This window comes from Melanotaenia boesemani, chromosome 12 (genome assembly GCF_017639745.1).
Source record: "Melanotaenia boesemani isolate fMelBoe1 chromosome 12, fMelBoe1.pri, whole genome shotgun sequence".
Lineage (NCBI taxonomy): Eukaryota > Metazoa > Chordata > Actinopteri > Atheriniformes > Melanotaeniidae > Melanotaenia > Melanotaenia boesemani.
In genome coordinates, this window is record NC_055693.1 from 6,579,239 (window position 1) to 6,603,340 (window position 24,102).

At 38.5% G+C, this 24,102-nt stretch overlaps 1 protein-coding gene across 4 annotated transcripts in view; it reads right to left on the minus strand.

Annotated features, from left to right (window-relative positions):
- The window catches only part of enox1 (ecto-NOX disulfide-thiol exchanger 1), a 125,646-nt gene that overhangs the window by 76,153 nt on the left and 25,391 nt on the right, over positions 1–24,102 (minus strand). For 3 of the 4 annotated variants that reach the window (XM_042001691.1, XM_042001687.1, XM_042001688.1), the window contains one exon: positions 11,668–11,700. The gene's annotated coding sequence lies outside the window, so the exon portion shown is untranslated. Of the gene's footprint in view, positions 1–11,667; positions 11,701–17,869; positions 17,947–24,102 lie in introns of those variants that run through there. The other variant, XM_042001689.1, reaches the window with a different exon arrangement.

The window sequence follows — 24,102 nt, forward strand, 5'->3', positions numbered from 1 at the left end:
ACGTTGCCTCCCGATGTGCCTATCGGGGTGTGAATGTGTGTGTGTGAATGGGTGAATGTGATAAGTAGTGTAAAGCGCTTTGCGTGGTCAAACTGACTGGAAAAGCGCTGTATAAGTACAAGTCCATTTCCATTTAGTGATTTCAGCTCCCTCCTGATGTCACACCTCAGCTTCTCAAACCAGCTGCTGTGATCTGCAGTTCTCTGCTATGAAATCGTTGCCTTCAGGCTTTGAGTTGTTGTGCAAAATGTCCACTTTGAAATGCACAAGCTGATATTTCACCTCCCAGACAACCCCAGACACACACCCTCCATTTCACTTTCAGATTTCTGTTTCCACCCACAGATTGCTGATTCTGCAGAGGAGCTGCAGCTCTAACACATTCAGGAGTGAATCAACTGGAACAAAGAGAAAGAAAAACAAATTACTGCTTCTTCCCAACAATGCTTTCATTGCTAAAGAATAGCCTGAAAATGCAGTAGAGAAATCTCAACGGGGAACTTTTATTTCTCATCACCACAGGCACACTTCTAAAGTAATTTTGCCTTTGGAAAACACTAAAAAACAATAAAGTTTATTCAGCTGAGCTGGTACAGCGTGCTGCACAGTCGTATAAACATGAATTCTAGGCCAAAGCTGCTGCAACATCACTTTACCTGGAAGCTCACGCTTGCACATCAGTGCATACACTCATAAATATTCATCTAACCCATATGTAGCACAGAAAAACACAAAACTGAATAAATAAATATTCAGTGCTCCTTACTCTGCTGATCAAAGTTTCAGCTCACAAAGACAGTGGTGCAGGGACAAGCACACACAGAGACCTTCAGAGACGTGTCTCTGGCGGTATTTAATAGAAGCACTCTTGCATGGAGGCGTTTATTCAAAGAGCAGGCCGCAACTTCTCTTCATCTGATTCAAACCAGCAATTAAAGAGCAGCCCAGTGCCTTCAGGAGGAGGGAAGAGGACAAGAGATCAGAAGAAGCATCGAGTCATGAGGCGATAAGGCTTCCTTTTGTGCAGAGAATGCTCTCTGTGCTTCCTCCCACATGCAGACAGATTCTGTAAAGCATCAGCAAGCAACTCTATTGTTGTTTTCTGTATCTAATCGCAGCTCAGCTCCACCAATTTGTCAATCAGAACGCATGTGCAAAGAGGTTTCATTGTGACTTATTCACAGAGACGGCAGGTGGAAAGACATAATTTTATCAAAAAATGAAAACCCTGCAGATGAGCTATCTGTGTGAATAACAATCAGATCTTTGTGAGATATAATGATACGCATGTTCGTGTTAGACCTTTAAGCATTGCTGTAATTCATTGTCATTGGGTATCAGTTACTGGTTCATTGTTGTGTTAAAAGACTCATTTCCCTGTTTATTTTTCCCGAGCTGCCACCAGTGATTCATAGCAGGATCACACTACAGGATATTAAGAGACAAATCAGTAATTTTTCAGCCACAAAATGCCAAAAATCTCTGGTTTAAGCTTCTTCTCTTTGTACTGCATGCTATCTCTTTTAGTTGTTCAGACAAAACAAGTGTAAAAACATTTTAGAGAATAAGCAGGAAAGATACATAATTCTACAGATTAGCTGATAAAGGGAATGGTTAAATTTGAGTATAAGTTGCAACAGTGCATCGACTGTAGTTAAGAGAAACACCACTCACCATTTATGGACTTTAACCACACAGTTCTCCAAGTCAAAACCTAAATAAAGCTTCTCCACAGCAAAATCAAAACACATTTTATCTCTGATCAGAAAATACAGCAGTGTGTGGTTTCTTTAGAGGACTTGCTAGACACAATCCTAATGAATAAGAACTGCAAAGAGTGTGAGGGTTGTAAACATTTGTGAATTATTTTGTTGCTGCTGCTGAGCTACAGCGTGATGACTTCTCTGCTGCACTTGAGGACCTCTGCAGTGAAATTCTGCTGACTGCATCATGCAGTGTCACGCTCAAAGCTGCCAAGGCAGGGCCGCCGACATGTATCGATCCTGGGAGTAAATAGTAATAATTAGTTATTTTCTGCAGAATAAATGGAAATAATGATTCCTGAGTTAGAATTTAAACAGACAAAAATTCAGTTAAGTCATTATGTCTTTTCTCAAGAAAGACTTTCAGTCAAAAATTGCTTCTTTTCTTTGCTTGTTTTGATGTTTTCCTTTCTGTGCTCTCTGTCATGTTTGTTTTTCCCAGCTTGCAAAACAGGACAATAATTATCCCTTTTTGACCAACATGGGTTTATCATACAAAAACAGTATAAGAGATTCTCCATAGGAATTATCTAAGAAAGAAAAGGTACTTTTAACATCTGGCCGATGAATTGATGTTGCTTTTATCTTTCACTGCCATAAGTAATCTTCAACCAATCAGTTCAATAAATCATGACAACGCCAGTGACTGATGATCACTCTCATCACAAGACCTTCATGTACTTGCTAGTAAAGGACATAAATTGGTCCAAACAGAGGGTCCTGGTAAGATGGAATATTATGTGATGGTGATAAAGTCAGAGTCTGTAGTGCACGGCTTACAGCATTTCACTGTCAAACAGCTAAACAGCTATATATGACTGAGACAGAAAAAACATTTCCATAAGAAAAATTATATCTCAAATCAAAAGTAGGTGCATTGTCCACTTTAAGCACCAAAAAAAACATGCTGAAAGGCAGCAAATGAATTTCAATACCTTGATCATTAAAATAAAATGACTAAAGGAGGCACATGCACAGAACTCCCTGGCAACCATCTAACATGATTCACATTTTTCTGCATGACCACATCTGTGGATCTGACATTGTCATCTGCTACTGCTACTTAAGGGTGCTGGAAGACAGATTTAAACCTCAGACCTGCCAGACCACAGGGACACACAAGTCTGTGTGAGGTGCGTCTGTGAATGAACACCAAGTATTACATGAAGCGGCAGCAGGAATGTCAGATCGCTCAGGACACCTCAAGGTTGAGTCACATCATAATAAATTATTCACACATATCCCCCTCCCCCGGAAACTCTGCAGACAGAACCGGTACACAATCTGGACTCCTGGACATTTACCTCACATAAACCTTAATTTGTAATATCAGACACTCTGTGGCAGAAACTTGAAACACCTGGACTAACAACTTCATATCATTCAGTTACTCTGTGTTAAAGTGAGTTTCCACTGCGCAGCTTTGCTCCTCTTGCTGCATGAAGGACAATAAGTAAAACAATGGGATGAATTCCACTTTAACGTCCGTAGGGTATATTTATTTAACTGCTGTAGGAACAAGTACAGAACAATGTAATGGTGTCTCTGTTGCAAAAAGTATGTACATACACTACACAGTGCAGAGTGCAATAATCATCAATAGGTGACAAGTGCAACAAGATAACCCTTTTCACAATAAGAGTAAGAGAGTAACAGTAATATTCATATAACATATAACATTCAACACTTAACACTCTGTTAGCATACATTGCCATTAGATTTACATTAACGTACGAAAATTTAGTTATTTGTTTACTAAAACCATGTAAAAATTTCTACTCAGCACACATGTGGAAAAGGGGAAGCAAATTTTAAATAAGTAAAAAAATATTCAGCAGGTGACTGAATAAATAATCTATTTACTTCAAAAGCACTTTTTGTGTTTTGGCCAAAAACTGTAAGCTCTGACCAGGGTGAAGGCAGACACAAACGCAGGCAGCAGTTTGAGAAGATTTAATGCAGATAGGTCAGCAGAATGAATGCAGGAGCATGGAAACAAGAATACACAAAGGCTAGGGTGAACTGACGGTATAAGTAGCAATGTGGACAGGTGTTGTTCATGAGACTGATGATTGATCACAGGTGGCATCCAAGATGGCAGAGGCAGATGACTCATGGGTACTGTAGTCCAAACCAGGGATCAGTAGACAGGAGAAGATGAGCACACCGGTGGAGGAGCCATGACAAAAACAAAAAGCCTGGAGCTTGATGGATTCTCTGGGAAGAATCCTGCCGTTTTGTGAGGCAAAACTGACATTTGAGGGGTTTAGAAATATCATTTCTGCTAAAAAGAAAAGTGATATATTTTACTGATAATGTCTTGAACTATCCGTAGTTATAATTTATATTCTCTTATGCAATGTAAGTAAAGACATTCTATAAGCTGCCAAATCTCTCTAAATTCAGATAGCTAATGAGAAGTGAAACAACAAAAAGAAGCAAGGAGACGTCTTCTCTAAATTATTGTTGCTGTGTAGATGTTGGAGACACAGGTCTGATCATTTAGTGGCCATGAATGTAAGAGAGAAATTATAAACAGGTCCTGAGATACAAATCAGGGGAGCGTTCCTCTTTAACAAAGTAGTTGACAGGTGGTAGAAAGGATTTATACTTCAGCTGTTCAAGGTCGGGTCTAGAAAAGTTTTGATAAGGGCCAGGCAGGGGTAGTGACCAGGAAAAGGGGACAAAAGTGAGATATTTTTTAAGGTTGCCTTTTATGTAATATTGAACTGATTATTACATCTAAAGTTTTCCCCAGTCTAGAAAGTAACCCCTGTACTGAAATCTGAGAAAATTTTCTTAAAAAGGTTTTGACCAGTTTTACCTTAAGCATCAGCTTGTTTTTTAATTTCTTAGTGTTATTAAAACAGTCTGCTACACCAAACTATGGAGGAGTAGCATTTGAACAAATTGGAAAAACACTCAGTCCTCTGAGTATATGTACTCAGATATACTCAAAACTGCTTTTTTTTTTTGTTTTGATATGCACTTGTCTGATGTCGCAAACACAGGTATAAACAATCTAAACAACGTCCGGAATGGGGAGCAATAAAATCGTTTCAGGGGGACGTTTTTGACTGCTGCACCTCTAAGCATGCATGCAGCTGAGCAGCTGTGTTGTTGGAGATGTTGAGCGGTGACAATGGACAAAGAAAGTAAAAGATGTTGACATAATGACACAGAAGAAATACTGGAGATACTTTAGTTATAAAAGGTTGGATGTGAACTGTTGTGGAGTACTTTCTGACTCTTGCTGCCATTGAGTGGTTTATTTGGTGGAAGCAGGTGTTGTGGAGAAATAGTCTGAGGTGGCATTTTGTAGTTTACTGTCCTTGATAACATTCTATAGTTTTGTGAAGCCATCATCTGGTTGACAACTTTCCCCTCTCTGTGCCGTAGTGTTGTTTCCCCTTTTGGTGTCCCTGGTGTCTTCATAGCTGTTTCTGTGATATGATGACTTCATCATATGAAGATCTTCTCCTCTGGATCATGCTGTTTTGTACTAAATTGCTTTAAGCTTATGATGTGACAAAAAAATACTTTCAGGTAAAAGAGCAGCTCCGGACATAAGCTTTATGTAAAAATGATGGTTTATTACAAAAAGTGACATCGTAAACAGATATGCATCTCTGTGAGGTCTCTGAAGCCAATCGTAGAAAACCCCCAGAACAAATGTGTAAGTCTCTCTTATATAGCTTTCAAACAAAGAACATGCAGAGTACAGTCCTTTAAGACAGACCCTTATAAGGAGAAACAATTTACTGTAGGTGTGCCTTACACAATGCTATGTTTAGATACTCCTAGAAGCCTATGGGCCTGTTCATGGTGGATTCTCAAGCAAATAGCAGTCTGCCTACAGCTGCAATTAAGTATAGCCCTAATCTACGTATTTTTATGCAATTCTAATTATCAAATGTTGAGAATAAGATACTTCAGAACCAAACCACAGCAAATGCAGTCAAGCTCAAGGTGCAAACTGCAACATGAGCAATTAGCTGCACCACCTTAGCTGCAAAGATGGAGAATCAAGACTGCGTGAAACTAAGATCCACACCCTCCACATCTGATAACTAAAAAAGATGGAGGACACGAGTCAGATGTCAGACACATTTACTAGAGCAGGGGTGGCCAACGTCAGCCCTCGAGAGCCACAATCCTGCAGGTTTTCCAAATTTCCCTGCTCCAACACACCTGACTGAACTAATGAGTCATTGTGCAGATCCTTATAGGCTGTTGGATCCATTTAATTTGAGTCAGGTGTGTTGGAGCAGGGAAATTTGGAAAACCTGCAGGATGGTGGCTCTCGAGGACCAATGTTGGCCACCCCTGTACTAGAGCTACTACCACAGTACATAATATTTTGTCACATCGCTCAGAACTAAATACTCAGGTAAAGTACCGCAAAATGTTCTTCTCATTAAAATGAAATTGAAATGTTGATAAAATAGGGAGATAGAATAAATATATATGTAAAATATATTTTTAACACTGCACATAAAAGGTCAGGTGTGCAAAAAAGTGTCTACCTGACCTGAATTATGACCTCTCTTATGAACCCCTGACAATGTACAGGTCCCAGTAACAGGACCTCCTTCATGACTGCTGCATTGCTGGTACAGAGTATGACCTGCAACTTTCCATTTCAATGAGCCCACAGCAAAATGAGCAAGCTGGCCAACATCGATCTGTTTTTCCTCAGGTTTTATAGCAGAGGGCAGGAGGGAGGAGGGCATGTCAGATTTTCCCCCAGCCGAATGGCAGGCAACGGCTGGTCTAGACATGAAATCACCAACCGCAGGATGAGGCACAGAGACAGAGGCTGGAGGTGAATGTTTCCCTGCAGCAGCAGCTTTTATAAGGACAGCAGCAAAGAGGCGCTGAAGCATCAGATCAACATCAGTCTTTTACAGTCTAAATAGCATTGTTATGTGTTTTATGCATTTGGTCAAAGCTTTTCTGTAAACTAGAAAAGCTGTTCCTATGACACAGCAGCATGAATGCCTTCTGCAGAGGGAATGTAATCTGCTATGCTAACAAATATGGTATAATATGGTATGATCATATGCTGGTTTTATGTTTATATAAAGTGTATGTATGTTGTTTTTTTGGTTGTAGTCTGTACAATGTATGTGACCTTTGTTAAATGTGGACCCCAGAAAGAGTAGCTGCTGTATTAGTTCCAGCTAATGGGAATCTGAATAAAGACACAGAAAGACATTAATGCGCCCTCACTCGTGGAGCCTTTTGGACCCTGTCCTGCTCCACCAACAAATCAAAGCTTCAACCATTTTCAGTGTTTTCACTAAAATAAAATGCTTTATCATTTAAGCTGGGATGAAACGAAAATTAAACAAGAAATCAAAAATTTTAAAGGTTTTTATGTTAGCCTTCTAGCACATCTATACAACATCCTAACAGAATGTAAATGACGATTGATGCTCCCTCAAGAGGGTAAAGTCACGGACTAACCCACGGACGCATCTCATTGCTAGAATTTCATAGCTCTCTTAATTTTCAAAGGCCATAAAAACTTCAGAAACACTTAATACTATAGAAATAACTAGTGCTAAAAGTACCAAAATTAATTTCAATTTCAATTTTTAAGTGTTTTTATTCTTTCAATGCACAAATAATTTTACAAACCCAGAGGTGAAAAGCTAGGGAAGTACAAACAGAAATTACATCAACAGTTCATAAAAACAAAGTTAGATGAATGTACATTTTGTACCAAAAAGCACAGATACCTTATAAACTGCTTAGTATTTGACACTTTAATAGTTTTGAATGATTTTAATAATAATAGTCACCAAATATGCACCTTCACTCATGGTGCAACCAAATCTCTTCCCATTAGGCTTCTCCACTCATTTCAATAATATAAAATGTTTAAAAAATGCTTGATACCCTTAAAAAACTATTCATGTTAGACTTAACAAAAATGCCCTATGAGGTCAATATTACAGTTGAAGAAAACATAAAACTGAAAAATCATCCACAAAGTGACAAGTCATGGGCAATATTTTCGATAAATATTGCAAAATATAGAAAACAACCAAATAAAGTAAGGTAGTGCTGGTATTCGGTTCTGTTCACTGTCACTGATGGAGGATGAGATAGTAAGCAAATCCATATACCATGATTACCTTTCTGTAAAACTGGGCTTACAAGGAGAAAATGTTTTGTCTTAGACTGGTTACTGCACTGAATCCTTCACCTTCCATCTGATCCAAGTCATTCCTCCCTCTGATGATCTTGTTTCCTCCATCCTGCCACAACAAGGCACCCCTGCCTTTCCCCACACTCTTCTACAATTGTTTTTCTCACTTCTCTTTCAGTTTTTTAGCCCCTTTCTCTTTTTCTCCCTCTTTTCTCTATATCCTTGCTACCAGTCACTGTGATGAAGTGGCCAGTGAGTAGCCGTCTCTGCCGGTAATCACCACGGTAACTCATGGTAGCGCCACAGCGCCAGCAACACGCCATCCATCACCGCCTCCGCTGCTGCAGGAAACGGATATATCAAGATGTAAATTCTGGCCCTGCTGCTGCTCCTCATCCTCCTCTGTCTCACCCAAGGAGGAAAAAGATAGGAAGAGATGATGGTGGAGGAGAGGAGGAGTAAGGTGAGAAAGGGAAATGTAGGACAAAGTCAGATGTAGAAAAGAAGCAAGAGAAATAAAGGATGATTGAAGAAAATGAAATAAGGAGAACATTATATGGGAATGAATGGATAAAAGAGAGGAAAATGTGAAAAGTAATAAAAGGAAAGAGTAACGGAAAAGTATACTGTGAGGGGAGATGGTGCAATACATGCAGAAAATAGGACAAGGCAGCTAAGAAAAGCAGAAAACACAAAAGTGTAGATAAGAGAAGAACGAAGGAAGGAGAGGAATGGGGAAAAGAGAAAACACAGAGGGAGGAGAAAACTATATTTGTGGCTATGAAGGCTGTGTTAATCCATCTTAATCCATCTTTATTGCTTTCTCTCAGCCTGCAGTAAACACACACACACACACAAGACCTAGCAACATTTTGCACTTCCATTAACAGTCACATTGTAAAGAGATGAAATAAATACTCAGATTGGTTCCTTAACTAAGAGCAAGTTGAATATTAAAATATTAATATACAAGTACTGCACTCCAAGTATCAGATGACCAGACGAATGAGGGTAAAAAGAAGGAAATTCACTGAAGTAGTTTGTGTCATTGAAGCATTGCACCTCAATAAGTAAACCAGAGCATGAAACAAAAACCAAAATACATTCAAAATGTGTCCAATTAGTGAAAAAAGAAAGTTAGGACTGATGAGAGAATCCCTGATTGTTCTCTCAGCTACTTCAACCCATCAACTATAAATGCACAAGTAGTTTTCCAGGGCAAATGTCCAACTTAAGAGGCCTTCTGGAAAATGTCTGCCTGCAGCTGCTGTGGTCAAAACATAAGAAAAGGATAGGAATGTCATGCCTTCCAAAGGCTGATGAAGGATCATAAAATCTGCAGTTTGTACAAAAAGATAATTAATGGTGAGAAAAATGATTCAGTTTTGGATTTCACTGAGGTGATTAATGACCAAATGAATATTAATTTTTTTCTTATTTTACTTATATGTCACACAGTAGACCCATACGACTAAGCAGATTCCAAAAAGTGATTTATTTGTAATATTTGTATACTTCCCCTCTCAGGCCTGATTCACCATTTTCAGTTAACTATTAATAAAAACTGTACAAAGTTAATGATTTAAAATAAAACGTAAAGTTTGACCTCTTGATTAGCTTTTTGATCTTATATTTATAGTTTCTTTTGAGGCAATGCTTTTTAAACAGGGGCTCATGTTCTAAAATGTTATTTTATAAGATTTTTTCCCTTTCATTTTATTTAAGTGAGTAGATAAAAGCTACACTTAAACAAAAGGAAAATCCTGATAAGCTGGAGAAGTCTAATCACAGTATGAATCCCATATATCTCTTAAATTCCAGGCAGTTGACGTTTGGATCACTATAAACTTTTGTTTGGGTTATTAGGTGAGACACTTTGTAACTGAGTCAAATCATCTCCATCTTCTCTATCTGCTGCTATAAAACTAAACATTAAAAACACCCCTGATTAGTTGCACATTGCGTGCAGCAGAGGGAGAGCACAAAAAAAGAAAGCAATTTCCTCAACTCGTTATTTACGAAGGTTTTTAATCAGCATTGCCACAAATAGGAGCACATGGAAAACATGACTGGACAATTCTTCAAACTAATGCAACCTTATCGGCTGTTTATGCATAAACTTAAGTATGATTAATAAAAGACTAGCAGCTGGGATGAGGATCAGTGCCTCCGTGTCAAAGGCTATGATCCCCAGCCGGAAATGGGTGGAATTCTCTCTCTGGGTTGGGAAGGAGATACTCCCCCAAGTGGAGGAGTTCTTGGGGTCTTAAACCCACTTTAAAGTAGGCAGTGAGGATTTGCTTGTCAGTATTTGTCTAGTATTCTATTGGCTGGAGGACGTTTGACAGACAGCTCATCCAACAACCCAAGACAGAGACATGAAAACTTTTGCTCTTGGATATTTTTCCCCGAGTGTGAGGGAAAGAGGCCAAGCTTGAGCACAGGAGATTTGAACCTGCAGCTCTAAACTTGAGAAGACGAGCAGAGCTCTGAAAGCAAGAACGAAATATTTGAGAGTAAGATGGGACTTTTTGAGTGTAAGAGCAGAGCTTTTGAGAGAGAGCAATATGATTTTTAAGCATGAAAACAAGAAATCTTTTTCTCACATCAAACAATTACACACTTGATCAAAGATTGGGAAATAAACTCATACTTTTGGACGTTAACTCAGTTCACTCGCAATAAAGTTAGGAGTAAAATGCAACTTCTCAGGCCCTCCTAACTCTTTACATGCATTTTCAAACTTCCTGTAAATGTGCACAATTGTGGCAGTTTCAGATTGTGTGGAGATGTAAATATGAGCATGTTCAAACATGAATTCGACATGTTCTGTTGCTGCCAGATTCACTGACACCAATGCTCATTTAAAACCCGCATGAATAAAAGCACAAACACAACAAGGATAATCACAGCTGAGTGGCTGGTTTGGCACACCTTTAACAAGAATGAACATCTACTTCACTCTGACTGATCAGAGGAGTCTAAACCTTTTAGGAAGGAAGCTTTAATCCAATACAAGGTGAGGCTAAATTTAAAATTCCCTCTGAAGCTGAAGTTTTTTTTTTTTCTTCTTGTTTTTATAAAACCACTTTTCCTTTCTCGGCCTCTGAAGAAGATACAAAAAGTAAATAAAAATCAATTTGAGGATAAAAATTCCAGCTTTTATTATAAACTACTGATTTTGCTCTCATGTTTATCGAAATGAATGATTTGTAGGTCTTCAAAATATTGATGCCAATTATCAAGTTACCTTAGCCTTGAAAGGTATTTTGCATCAAGTCTGAATGGGTTAAAGAGAGAGGAGCTGAATATGAAAAGTTCTGCATGTGAAGTATGAACCATCTCAGACAAGAAGCCGACCATCTAAAATCTCACAAAGTGATGATAAAAAGAAAATATGCATTCAAATTCCAAAAGGACTTTGACCCACAAATTTCACAATCTTGGAATTTCACACAGGTTCATAATTTGACCTCAACAGAATCCATATCCAGGTCAGCATGGCTGCACAACAAACTGTGCATCCTATTAAGGAAGCAAACAAACTTAAGCAAAGCTCAGATGTGTGCAGATCAAACATCCGTTGTCAATCATCAGAGTTATAATGACTAAATAAATCAAGCTGGTTTTAGATCAGTTATGAACATTTCATTCGTCTAGCAAAAATATGAAGCTATGATGTACTGGAGTACATCATCTCTCACAAACCTGGCAACAGCCAGATGTAAAGATAAAACTCAAACTTACTGTTGTGCTGCAGCAGCTCAGGTTCAATGGTTTCTGTAGAGACAAAGACACAGTTCTCCATTAGATACAATCGTCCTGTGTTGAGACTTTCATACTGTCCTAATGAAGCAAATGTGTGTATTGAGAGCTCTTCAGGTTTTAGCCATGACATCATCATAACCCTCCCAGTCCCTGAAGTAACACACTGACTCTGTGAATGTTAATGTGCATGTGCTAGATTCAAGGCTGATGGAGGAGGTGAGTCGCTAATAAAACTGCGGTAGGATTTATTGTATCCTGAGGGCGAGAATGCTGTGCAGACACATACACACACACACACACTCACCAAGCAGCAGCTGGGCAGTGTTGACCTTTTTAAATAAAGGGTAAGCAACAGAAACCCAAAGAGAAACAAAAGCAGTAAATCTGTAGAGAAAAACCCACTGAAAGTCTTTCCAGCCCACAGAAAATAAACCCAACTTTACCTAAATCACAACACTAAAAATATGCATGAATCAGCCAATCAGGCTCAGCAGTGATGACATCTGTGATTTTTAAAGTGTAACAGGCTTATAAAGTGTGAATAACAGGACTGTAAGAAAGCCAGAAACTGTACCACAAGATTGACTGATGAACTGTTTGATTTACTGAAAAGTCTGTAAAATTACACAAAACAGTGAAAAATGAGTCAAAATGAAAAATATTTATTGTATGAAAAAGAAAAATATTTCTGCACTTCGCATGGTTCTGATTATGAAAAACATTCAATGAGCTTCAGAAAGCTTTTTAATGGAAATAAATGTTTTGCCTTCAGAAAAGTGTTATGCATAATAAAAGGGCCTCATTACTGCGGATGAGAGGACAGTCAGATGGAAACGGTAATGATTTCAGCTTAGAGCTGATTTAACCCGCTATGTAATTCATTCCTTACACCTTTCCTCGGTGGGTTTGGCTGTACAGCAATTCTTTTGATTAAAAAGGCCCAAACTCAACTCCCCTGTTAGCCCTATCCCTTTGTTTTACAGGGGTACGGTCCCTTTTCCTTCAAGCTTCTGTCATCGAGCCCTTCAGCTGTGGTGTATGGATGTCTAGATGACCACTTCTTCTTGAACCTCATAAGAAAAGAGGCATTTGCTCTACCTGCAAGAATAAAAAAATTGAGGGGCTAGGGCAAAAACTGGAACTGGGATAGGGCCAAGAATGTTCACTTCTTCAATATGTAGAAAAATGCAAATAAGTTGATTCCCACATCAATGTGTCCTGAAAATATGACACAATCCACAGTTCAAGGTGATAGGACCCAAATGCAGGACCCTAGGATGGGAGGAAGGCAGCTGAAATTAAATGACATTTTATTTAGAAAATAAACAGAAAGCACTCGAACAAACCCCAGAGGAAGACACAGCACAGATAAGACAGAACATACTGTATGTACTGCAACTGAAAACAGACACAACAAACAATAACCTGGCAGCAAACAAAGAAAACCAAGCAGATTATGAGGACTGATGACAAATGAAGAGCAGGTGTGGCAATCAACAACAGGAAGCCAGGTGAAACAGGCAGGAAGTAAACACAACAGAATAAACAAGGGAATAAAATTGGGGGGAAAAAACTAACTGAAAACTAAATTTGAAACCACTAAAGAACTGAACTGACTAGAATCAACCAAGAAGGTTTGGTGCTTAAACATCATCAGATAGTTGTATTGTGTTCACCCAACAAAACAGCAAGTGAAACAACAAAAACTAAACAAAGTTAAAAAATACTTGTTATCTGAGACTTTGGTCTCATTTCTCTAACCCATCCCGTGTACATCTTAGGGACTTAGGGGCAGGAGTTCACTCAATTAGGAAGAGCACAGGTTGGACAATATGCAGATTATAAGTCACACTCAACACAGGATGTAATACATATTGAAAAATTCATTAAATAATAGAATTGTGTCATTGTATTTGCTTTGCTAAATAAATAAAATGGAAGAAAAATGTTTTTTGGGGTTTTTTTTTTTTTTTTTAACACTAGTGGATGATGGTTGTGAGGTAGCCTGTAAACAGAAATTGACTGTCTGCTGTTTAATGTTCAGCCAAGTGAAGAGTACAGTGTGTCAGTGCCAGTGCAGGCCATATGGCTAAGACAGTCTAAAGCCAAAGCAGTCCAGACTGGAATGAACCAGCTTCCAGCAGCTTCTCTCTGCGCACAGATTTTACCAGTATGCTGTCACAGGGTGGAACTGGACACATGCTTCAAAGATGACTGACATGTTCCCCACTTTGCCTTCAAAGTAACTGACCGGCAGATTTTTTATGCTTTGACATTTCACTCTTCTGAACTGTTTAAAACACATTATTAAAAGTTAATCATCTCTGGGATTTAATATTTAAAGCATATTTTGAAAAAAATTATACAGGACATTTTTACCTGTAAACATTTGGAATTTAAGAGCAATTACTAATGTACAAAGCCATATAATTAACACTTGACAACACGAAGTTAGAAGACAGGAACTTGGCATTATTTTGTCATTTGTGAGTTTTGTTTATTTTCTAATTTTCATTTTTCCATCTTGACTAAAACAGACTGGGTATGTAGATGATGGATAAATCTGCATCTCCCTCAGTGCGGCACAGACTGCAATCAAGAACATGAAAATAGTCTTTTTTGTTCAGAGAGGAAGTAAACAAGACTTTCTGTGTTTATCTGGAGGCAAAAATCAATTAATCAGTGACCAGAGCAACACAACACCCTGTAATCCCCTCCCCCCCCTTTTTTAAAGAACTTGTCTGGTTCAAAATATTTTCTTATTCCAAAATATTTTCTACATACTTACATTTATTTTTTCTACAAATAAATGACCGTAGAGATTAGGGCCCAAGGACACTTCACCACTTTGAAAGGCTTAGAATCATTGCTGAATTTCCAGTAGAAACTCAAATAAAAGGTGGAACACTTCCTTATTTAAAGACATTGTGTAACATTTTCTGTTGTTTCCTGGCCAAAATCGATGTTTTCATGTATATATGTGTTATCATCCTTCATAATAAACAACAGCGAAATGCAGTTTTACAAAGAATTAGAAATCTTCATCCTCCTCAAAGTGGAGTCTCGCAAGACGAGATTTTACCAGAATAACGGCTAATGCGCTAAATACTATTCAGCGGAAACACCTGCAACTTGCACTTTGGCAAAATTTTAGAAATATCACTTTGATTTTGCAAAAAAAACTAATGGAAACACAACTACTGAGATGTGGGAGGAGAAGATAAACGAGAGCGGCTTTCTACCCCAGCAAGTTGGAAAATTTGTTTAATTGTTTTTCACAAAAAAAGCAGGACCATGTATATGCAGCAGCAGCACGGAAGCTGTCTTCACCATCGCCAACAAAGCAAAAAAGGGGACTTAAAAGGCAGCGTGGCCAGATGATATAAAAAAGGAGGATCAACATCGGGCTAGCTAGCCTTCACCAGGTGAAAAGACCTCAAGAAGGAGGAAGATTTTTAAAGGGATGCTGAAGTTGACAGCTTTCTCCTCAACAAGTCAACAGTACTGCCAAAATTAGCCTAAAGTAAACTTTTTTCTTTTGGTTTTGTTAGTGTTACTTTTTACCATGGTTACCAGGGGCAACATAACAGTAGTTTCTGCTAAAATACACCAGCCTTGTTGGTACAGAAGTGTATGTTTACGTGGTTCTGTCACTTACTTAGTCACGGTAAATGCCGGCTTTCAGTCGCACTAAAGCCGAACTAAAAGCCGGTGGGAAGGCTTAATAACCTGGCTTTTACTGTGACAAAAAGATGATGTTGTGTCAAGGCCAGTTTTCCCGTTGACATCCGTTCTCCCTGTGAGAACTATTCTTCCTTCTAAACACAGAGAAACAATATCTAACAGGTTGATGGGATACAGTTTTCAATATTTATGAAATCACAAACCTCTTCACCTGAGTGAACAATCCATGAGCTATCGGATGACATGCTTGCTTTCATCTGTGTTGTCAAAGCTTTTTGAGACAGCTATAGCTTTTGCAATATGTGTTTGAGATAATGAGGCACTAGAATGCACTAAACATTAGAATGTGATATATGATTCCAAGGTTAGATGGAAGTAATTCTTACACAATGTATCTTTAAATGTAACAACCCTCCCACATTAAAAATGTCTCTTTGTGCTGGGAAAACCGTCTCCAGCACTCCTCCCAATGTCCGGGGCATGTTTCCAGTACCAAGCTTGGACAGTGCTGATATCCTTTTCAGAGGAAGTTGGTCCAACTTGGGTCTATGATGCAGAGACCAGGTCCCATAGCCTCATAGCCACAAGTGTTATGGTGGGCATGCTCTTGGTTTCCTTTCATAAGGAACTGCACACTTAATTCACCTCTCAATCAGACTTTCCTTGTTCTAATTTAATCTTAACTCTATAGTTGCTGGTGTACCACTGTGCACCCACTCAGACTATTAAGCGTTTTGGACCCACCAAAATCATTACTCACTATTTGCTCAAACGGCTACAGCTGACTTGACTCCCAACCATTTATTCTTTTTCAAAAATAAAATTTAAAGATGGCTATTTCGATGCACTGGTGAAGAACAAGCTTGTGGTGCAAATTTAACCAATCAGAAATGGACTTTTAAAGAGCATTCCTAGGTTAAAGACCAGTGTAATCTTCTGAAAAATTATTCATTTTTGATGAACAGGTGAAAACTTTCTAACTTTGCCTCACCCAACTCTACTTTGATATGTAGATGCCTTCTGTCCATCCTCTATGTTCAGTTCAGCTTTGTGCGAAATTCAGCACGTTTTTAAAGGTTGTAGATCCATTCCCACAGCAAACAGCGCAGTACCACCGGAAATGATGTGGGCAGTGTTGCACAGTATACCACACATGCAACTAGCAAAAGGAACAAAGAAGAAGACAACAGAACCTGTGAAACTTTGTGAAGAGAGGCTGCTAAATATGTATAACTACAAAACACATCTATGACGTTACCTCGCCTGGGCATAGAACCAGTGAGAACCATCACTGTTTGCTATCATCCAAAACTGACATTAGAACTCAGACATGAACTCTGAACACCCATGCCAACGTAAAGCACACATGGTGGGCAGTAACATCTGACACTGACATGCCCATTTATGTGTCTAAAGTGAGCATGAATAAGCCTTTAGTTGTTCAAGGGACCAAACAATCAATGAACTACCCATAAACATGCCTAATAATTAACAGTAGCAAATATTGTATGAGTGCCTCCATTTTCAATTCTATTTTCAGTCATGCTTATCATCTCCTACATTTATCAAGCGTTCAGCAGCAGAACAGGATTTGAACGCAGTCAATTTGATGATCTGACACTTTCATAATTACTGGATTTAAACTGCTGCACATATGTACAAGCAAGCTTCAGATGCAGTACCTCATTCTTTTATTTAATATTATACTTTCATTTCCCTTCACACCGTTGGGAAGACAAAACTGAGTCTGATATGTTTATCTGAGAGAAATAAATTGATTAGCTTCCATGTTTTTAGCTGAATAGTGAGAGCCAAGAAAGACATTTCAAAACAAATGTCCAGGTCATCTGCAGACCATCCTCACCATTCATCACACACCACCATAGTCACAATAGCTGTTGTCTCTTGAAACAAAACACAGCCACTAATTGTGTATTTTGTGTGTTAATCCTCTTCATGGCCTTTTGCATTGTGTTGATCAATCACAGTGTGCAGCGGGGTGAGCGGGAAGGGTGGAGACTGGGGCGATGCACCCACATCACACCTATTGGCACCATCCTTGTTCTAGTGAGCCCTCAAATAAATCACAGTTAATGACACTAGAATAAAGAAAACAGAGGAGGAGGGAAGAGCTGTGTCTAAATATTCTGCTCAGTGCGATTCAGGATGTTGTTTTGGTGGATTTATGAGGATTTAACTGCCTACAGTTAGACTAAATAAAGACTGGTAGTGCAGGGTCATGTGGTTTGGGTGTGGGAGTGTGAAACAGATTGTGTTCAGCTGATTGCAAACTGATTTTTATGTGGCTGCATGTCACTTTTATACAAACAGAAAAGCCACTTTACATAAAATCTTCATTATTCTTTTGGGATAGTCACATTTGCTTCAATGACTTCTTTGCATCTTTTCAACAGGGGTCATGAGGTATTGCCTGTTTTAAAATTTATATATTGATCCTATATGTCACAGTCTGGATCTGTACAGCAGGAAGTGTTACCTGGAATGGTGTTGGTTGGATTGGGTTTTCCACCCGGCACCTTGAGTGTGTTACCTTCCTCTCTGTTGAGCCAGCATGTGTCCTGTATAAGAAATAAATGAGCCTTGTTTTTCCCAGGCCGGATCTCCATTATTGTGTTCTTGGTTTTGCTGTTGTGTTTATCTAGTGATACATTTTGGACTTTTGGGCTACTGTAGTTTAGCACAATTCTAAACTTAATCTTTTTTCTAAGGTTTAATTATTGAAGCATTTAAAGAGAAAGATTTCATTAGTTTTAATTTGAATGAAGTGGCTTGGTACGGGCTTTACTAAGTAACCTTAACTCCCAATCTCCATTAGCTGCAACAGCTGTATGTAATGTAAGGTAAAAAACAGAATGAGCATATCAACACAGATTCCTATTACCAAAACCATTTCTCGATATGTTATTGACAATATGCGTCCGACACATAATTTATTTGCATAAGCAGAACAGCAGCAACTCACCAATGTCACTGAATCACGAGTAGATGGTCCCAAGGACAAATTATGAGAGATATGGCAGAGTAGATTCAAGTGAAGCTAGTAAAAGGGTCAAAAATGCTGCCTTCAGGGTCATCATGGCCCAAAGTGATGCATTTAGAGTTATTGTGGAACCAGTATTATTTGATATTATGTATTCACTTTAAGATTTTTCTGCTTTAGATTTCCCAGGTTTATGTTGTTACCTTAAGTAGTGAGAACTGAAAAAAAAAAACATAATAATTTTCACAATATTGAAAATAATTTAAAATGTTTTTAATATTGAGTTTTCTGTAAGTCATTTTATGTATAGATTTTCTTTGTTATTTTTTTATTGAGATATTTAAAAAAATTAGACATACTTGTGATATTTAATTTGTAAAGTGTGCTGTGGGAAAATGCAGAAATCAGACTGAGACTCAATATTATTGATATTCAAGCTTAAATGGCACAGAGATTCATGTATTTATCCAAGCAATTATGCATTAAATATGAGACTCTGCTACCAGTAATGAATTCCATCATTCTTTGATGCTTAGATTGAGGAAATGGAAAAGGATTGAGTAGTGATTCTTTTTTTTTTTTCAAACCCGAAGCTGCATATAAGAACCCCTCCATTATCATGTGCTTCCCCTCTTTAATGACTATCTGAAACTGCAGCTTGAACTCTCTGTAATGGAAAGATGCCCATTCTAAGTTGTGGGTACCAGCGGAAAATAGCTCTGATCAGGATTTTCCTCAAGTACAATAAGGACAGGCAGAGTGTGTGATTTGAAGTGATGTGCAGAGGAAAGCTGGTTTCCCTTTTTAAGTAGGAATCCAAACACACTGCTACTCTTATTTTACCGGCATGTGGACTGAATCGCATGTGGACTCAACTCATTTTTGCATCTTTTGTTTACAAACAGGTTTAGCTTGAGAATAATACATTAACAAATATTAACAGCACAAAAATTAACAGTATTGCCAAAAAGAAAAGAATAAAATTATTAGATGGGAAGAGTTTATGTTGCCTATTGCCTAGCAGTGTTTCAGTGATGTGTTGGTGAATCCCAACATGTAGTTCTTAATTTCTAAACTTAGCTAAATGCAATTGATGACAAATTTGAAAAGGAGAACTTTAGTTGGTATGGTTGGAGTTTGTACTTGAGTGTTTTTTATATCTTAAAAGTGGTAAACACAGTTTTCATTGCAGTTTTAGCAAAATGTAAGCAGGTCACACTGATGATCAACATTGGGAGATGTTCTGGAGTGAGAATGCATTATGCATTAACATGTTTTAATCCTTTTTCATCTCCAATTTTCTGTCTCTGTCTGTGGTTACATTGCCATCTAGTGCAACATTTGCATTTCTTGGTGATCATTTTGTACTATCAGTAATAAGTTTGTTAAGTTTGATATCTCCTCGTAGACAAAAGGTTGATAACTATAGCAGTTTTTCACTTGAGTTCCCAGTTACCTTCCTGGACCTTACAGGTTTTTTTTTTAGGTTTTGCAATATTTTGTTACAATAATGACCTTACAGTTGTGAGGATAAATGCACTTCAGACAGACGTTACTGAAACCTTCATATTGCCAACATTTACAAAAAAGAATTTTAATTAGATGAAAGGAATGCATTAAACAGCACTGAACTGGAAGTTATACAGTTGAAAGGGGTTCACTCATCCTGGTTTTCTGGAATTCTTTGATATTTTCCATAATAACAATTTCATACAAATGTATTTATCCAATGTTGGCTGGTTAATTCTGATCTGCCTATCTGTCCAGTGACTGTTTCCATAAAACGGATGCATAAAGCAACCATCAGATCTATATAAATCATCTGCAAACTTCGAGCTGAAAAGATACAAATAAGTCTGCATGCAGAGACTCGGTCAACAGAGCCTTGCAGACTGAGCTAATTCTCCATCTCTGCTTGTGTCTTCATTCTGTAACCTGCAGCCCAGGGGTTGTATTGATTATTTTTTAAGTGATATATATATAAATAGATACAGTCCTGCATAAACAGAAAAAAAATGTCAATGAGCACTGCTTTAAACTGTATCTAATGGCTTTAATTTCCATTAGCTCACATTGTGAAGCTGAAATCTTTGTGAAGAAAAAATATTTAGTCTTAGTTCTAAAACCTGATCATTTCAGATGAAAGAAGAGAACATCGGTTCTCTAGTTCACCTCGTTTTCTCTTGCATCTTTTCATTGCCTTGCTCCTCACGTCTTTAGTGGAGCAGACTTGATGAAAGGGGAGGATGAATGTGGGGGAAACCGGGATGCAATTAAGGGAATTGGGATGTGTTGCATGACGTTGAGATCAGGACGTTGTGGGGTCAGACCATCTGCTGTAGAACTTCTTTATTCTGGTGGCTGAATTTAGTTTTCATGACAGAGACTGTTTTTGATGAATATGGGGATGACAACTGATAGAAACAGACATCTCAGTAACTTAAACTTAAGGACATCACTGTGCATCGTCCATGGTGGGAGTAGCGTGTCTTGAATCTGCTCATAAATCACGTTTTAAATTGTAACTTGTCAGTTGTGGGAGAACATGTTGCTGTGCCCTCATGAGATATCAGCTGTGTTCACTGCCGAATGCAGCATCGATTTAATCATGCCCAGTTACAGCACAGCCTTGCAAGCCCACGTAAATTATATGAAAGAGTAAAGAAAAATATCAGTTTTTTGATGTTCGACTCAAATTGAATTCTGAAATAAGCCATCATGCACTTATTAGTCTCTATGAGACACAGCTGATTATCCCTGTGTGCTCAAATGGAAATATTCCTGAATGAGAACAAAGAGATTTCACGGCAGCTCCATCACCACCGCTCCCTCGCGCACACACACACACACAATATGGAGACATACACAGTCAGCAGTCCCATAGGACGTCCATGGAGACTCCCTCCAATAAAGAGGATTATAGATTTTGCCCTGTGCACCCAAGTGTTTCCAATGAAATAACGGCCTCCTCCTGCATAACTCATTAAAATTTAAACCATCCCCCTCTTTCAGCTGAATATCACCGCACTGCTCTGCACACATTAAAGTCTTTGCATGGAAACATAACCCTGCCTGTGTATGTGTATGTGTGTGTGTGTGTGTATGTGTGCATGCTTCTGCATTGCAAGGGTGTGAGAAAATTAGAGGAAGATAAGAGGAAGTGTGAGTGAAAATGTGTTTCTATCTTTGGAGGCCCTGCAGGCTCAGTAGTTGGTTAAAGATTTCACACAGTCACATACACACACAAAGTTGCTACACAAACGGAAAAATGAATGTTAAATTTTTCCTCAAAGCAGACAATGGAGACAGGAAATACATATTTATGTGGAAGGAGCACCTTGACAGAAGGTGGGCTGTACTAAATGCAAATGCACACTTTTGCAGTAAATGCAGAGGTGTTAACACAAACCTGATTCCAAATCTGAACCCTGAACCTGTTGAATGTCCATCATAGTTTGGGTTCCACTGTATAACTATGACAACCACCTTGTCATTGCCTCCATAACATTCATGTCTGTAGGTCTGCGTGTCTATAATTCAATTAAACATTGGAGGAATCTGTTGAAAGGACTGATAAAAAAGACAGATTTGAGTTCTTGGAGCCTGAAAGCATGTGGCTGCTGTCATTTCACGTCTGTATTTTAGATCAGCTCCTAACAACTTGTGAAAAGCCCTGGAAACAGATGATCTTTGAACAGTAGTCTGAAAAATGACTACAAGAATTACAAAGTTTGATGACGTCTCAAGAAAGAATTTAGGCCAGTATTGCCGTTTCATTTTCGCCAGAGTCATGTTCTTAAAAAACCCAGAAATGTAAGTGATCAGCTGTGTGTTTTCAAATAGTGAAACTGTGGTTCAGGGAGCATGAGACATTTTCACACATGAATTAGCCATCACAGAGTCCAGACCTGAACCCTACTGACAATCTTTATGATGTGCTGGAGAAGGTTTTGTACAGCAGTCATTCTCCCATCATCACCACAAGATCTTGGTAAAAAAAAAATTATGTTACTCTGGATGGAAAAAAAATGCTGTGACATTGCAGAAACTTATTGAAAGATCAGAGGCTTGGCCAACAGGCAAAACAGACAAATGCTTGGGGCCCAAGTCAGAAGGAGGCTTCCGAGGGCCAACCAACTTTGAATCAAGATGGAGCAGTGACAACATGGAGGCTTTTACAGTGACAGAGGTACACTCTAAAGGGGCCCCACCTCTCATGCTTGCTGCAAGTAGGTGCATCTTATGTAAACAAACAGGAGAGAGCAGGTTATCTGGCACTGACAAAAGAAATATATAAAAAACAGGAGTAGTAAAAAAAGAGACCAAGACAGTGGTAAGTAGTGCAGACAATCAAGAAGCTAATTTAGCTCAGAGCAACTAGTATGTCCTCCTGATGACTGATTTGATGTCACAAAGCTGAAAATAGCAAATAACTTTGATAATATCTAATTAAAGCTGTCTAGTTCATATTAACTGTAAAGAATGTTAAATTACAGAATTAATGGGCCAGAAATCTGATATGCATTTCTGAATTAATTCTGTTTTGTTTTGCATGTCCAGTACGGTTTATGCTTCTGAAAGCTAAGTATGTGCTGTATTAGCTTTATTAGCTGCATTGCCCCTGTTGAATTCCATAAAAATAGTAAATAATAAAGTAGTTAGAATAGTAAAAGCAATCAAAAAGCATTTAAAAGTTTCAATTGAAGAATTTAACACTGTAACAGCAACACCTTATAACATCTTAATGTCATTGTTATAAGTATGCAATATCATAACAAAAGGGTGAAACACTGGTTGGAGGGGCCTCCTGAGAAATTATGCTTGGGGCCCCTAGAGACCTGAGAATCACCTCTAGAAAAAATGCCACAGCGGACGCTGCCATAATCAAAGCTAAAGGTGGTCCAGTGAAACAGAGTGTGTGACTTATTAGTCTTCCTTTACACCGGGTGCGTGTGCACCACGTTACGGTTTTGTTCTGATCTCTATGGCATGGCAATCAATCAGGTGTGGAGCCAGCGAGTGCAGTCCAAATAGCAGGATCCGCGAGATCACAAAATTACAGGAGGAGTAAAGAATCTTGTGATTCTCCCCTTCCAGGTTATATGTCTCATCTATGATGACAAAAAAGAAAAACAAAACACTGAGACCCCCTGACAGGTTAAACACATAATATTTTCATGGTTCAGCAGTGCAAATCTGCATTAGGGCTTTTATTTTGAAAAATACTGGAAGCTTTTACACTTCTCCTGTGTCTGATTTTCTGTCTGCCCCTATCTGAACTGCGGAAATTGATGCATTTTGGGTGTGTGGAGCGTCAGAAATAGATTCTGCATGTAAATTTATTGGAGAGCCGCAACACTGCGCCTCTAGGACACTTCTGATACGTGCTGCTGCGCACCCGGTGGAAACCAAATCACTGACTAAAACAGCTGCGAATAGCAATGTAGGCTGCAGTGCAGCCGTAACGTGGCGCACACGCACCCGGTATAAAGGAGGGGTAATTCCTGGGACGGGCAGTGTATCTAAACAAGATGACCAATTTTAGTAATATGATTACAGTTTCCCTTCCCTGGTCTTTCATAAGTACCAGATGCTTGCTGAAATTTTATAAAATAGTTACCTATCCTTTTATACATTTGTGCAAAATCATCATACATAGTAAACCTAGCAAGTGTGGAAAACTGCTGTACACAGGTCAGCCTTTTCACTATATTGTGGAAAAATATTTG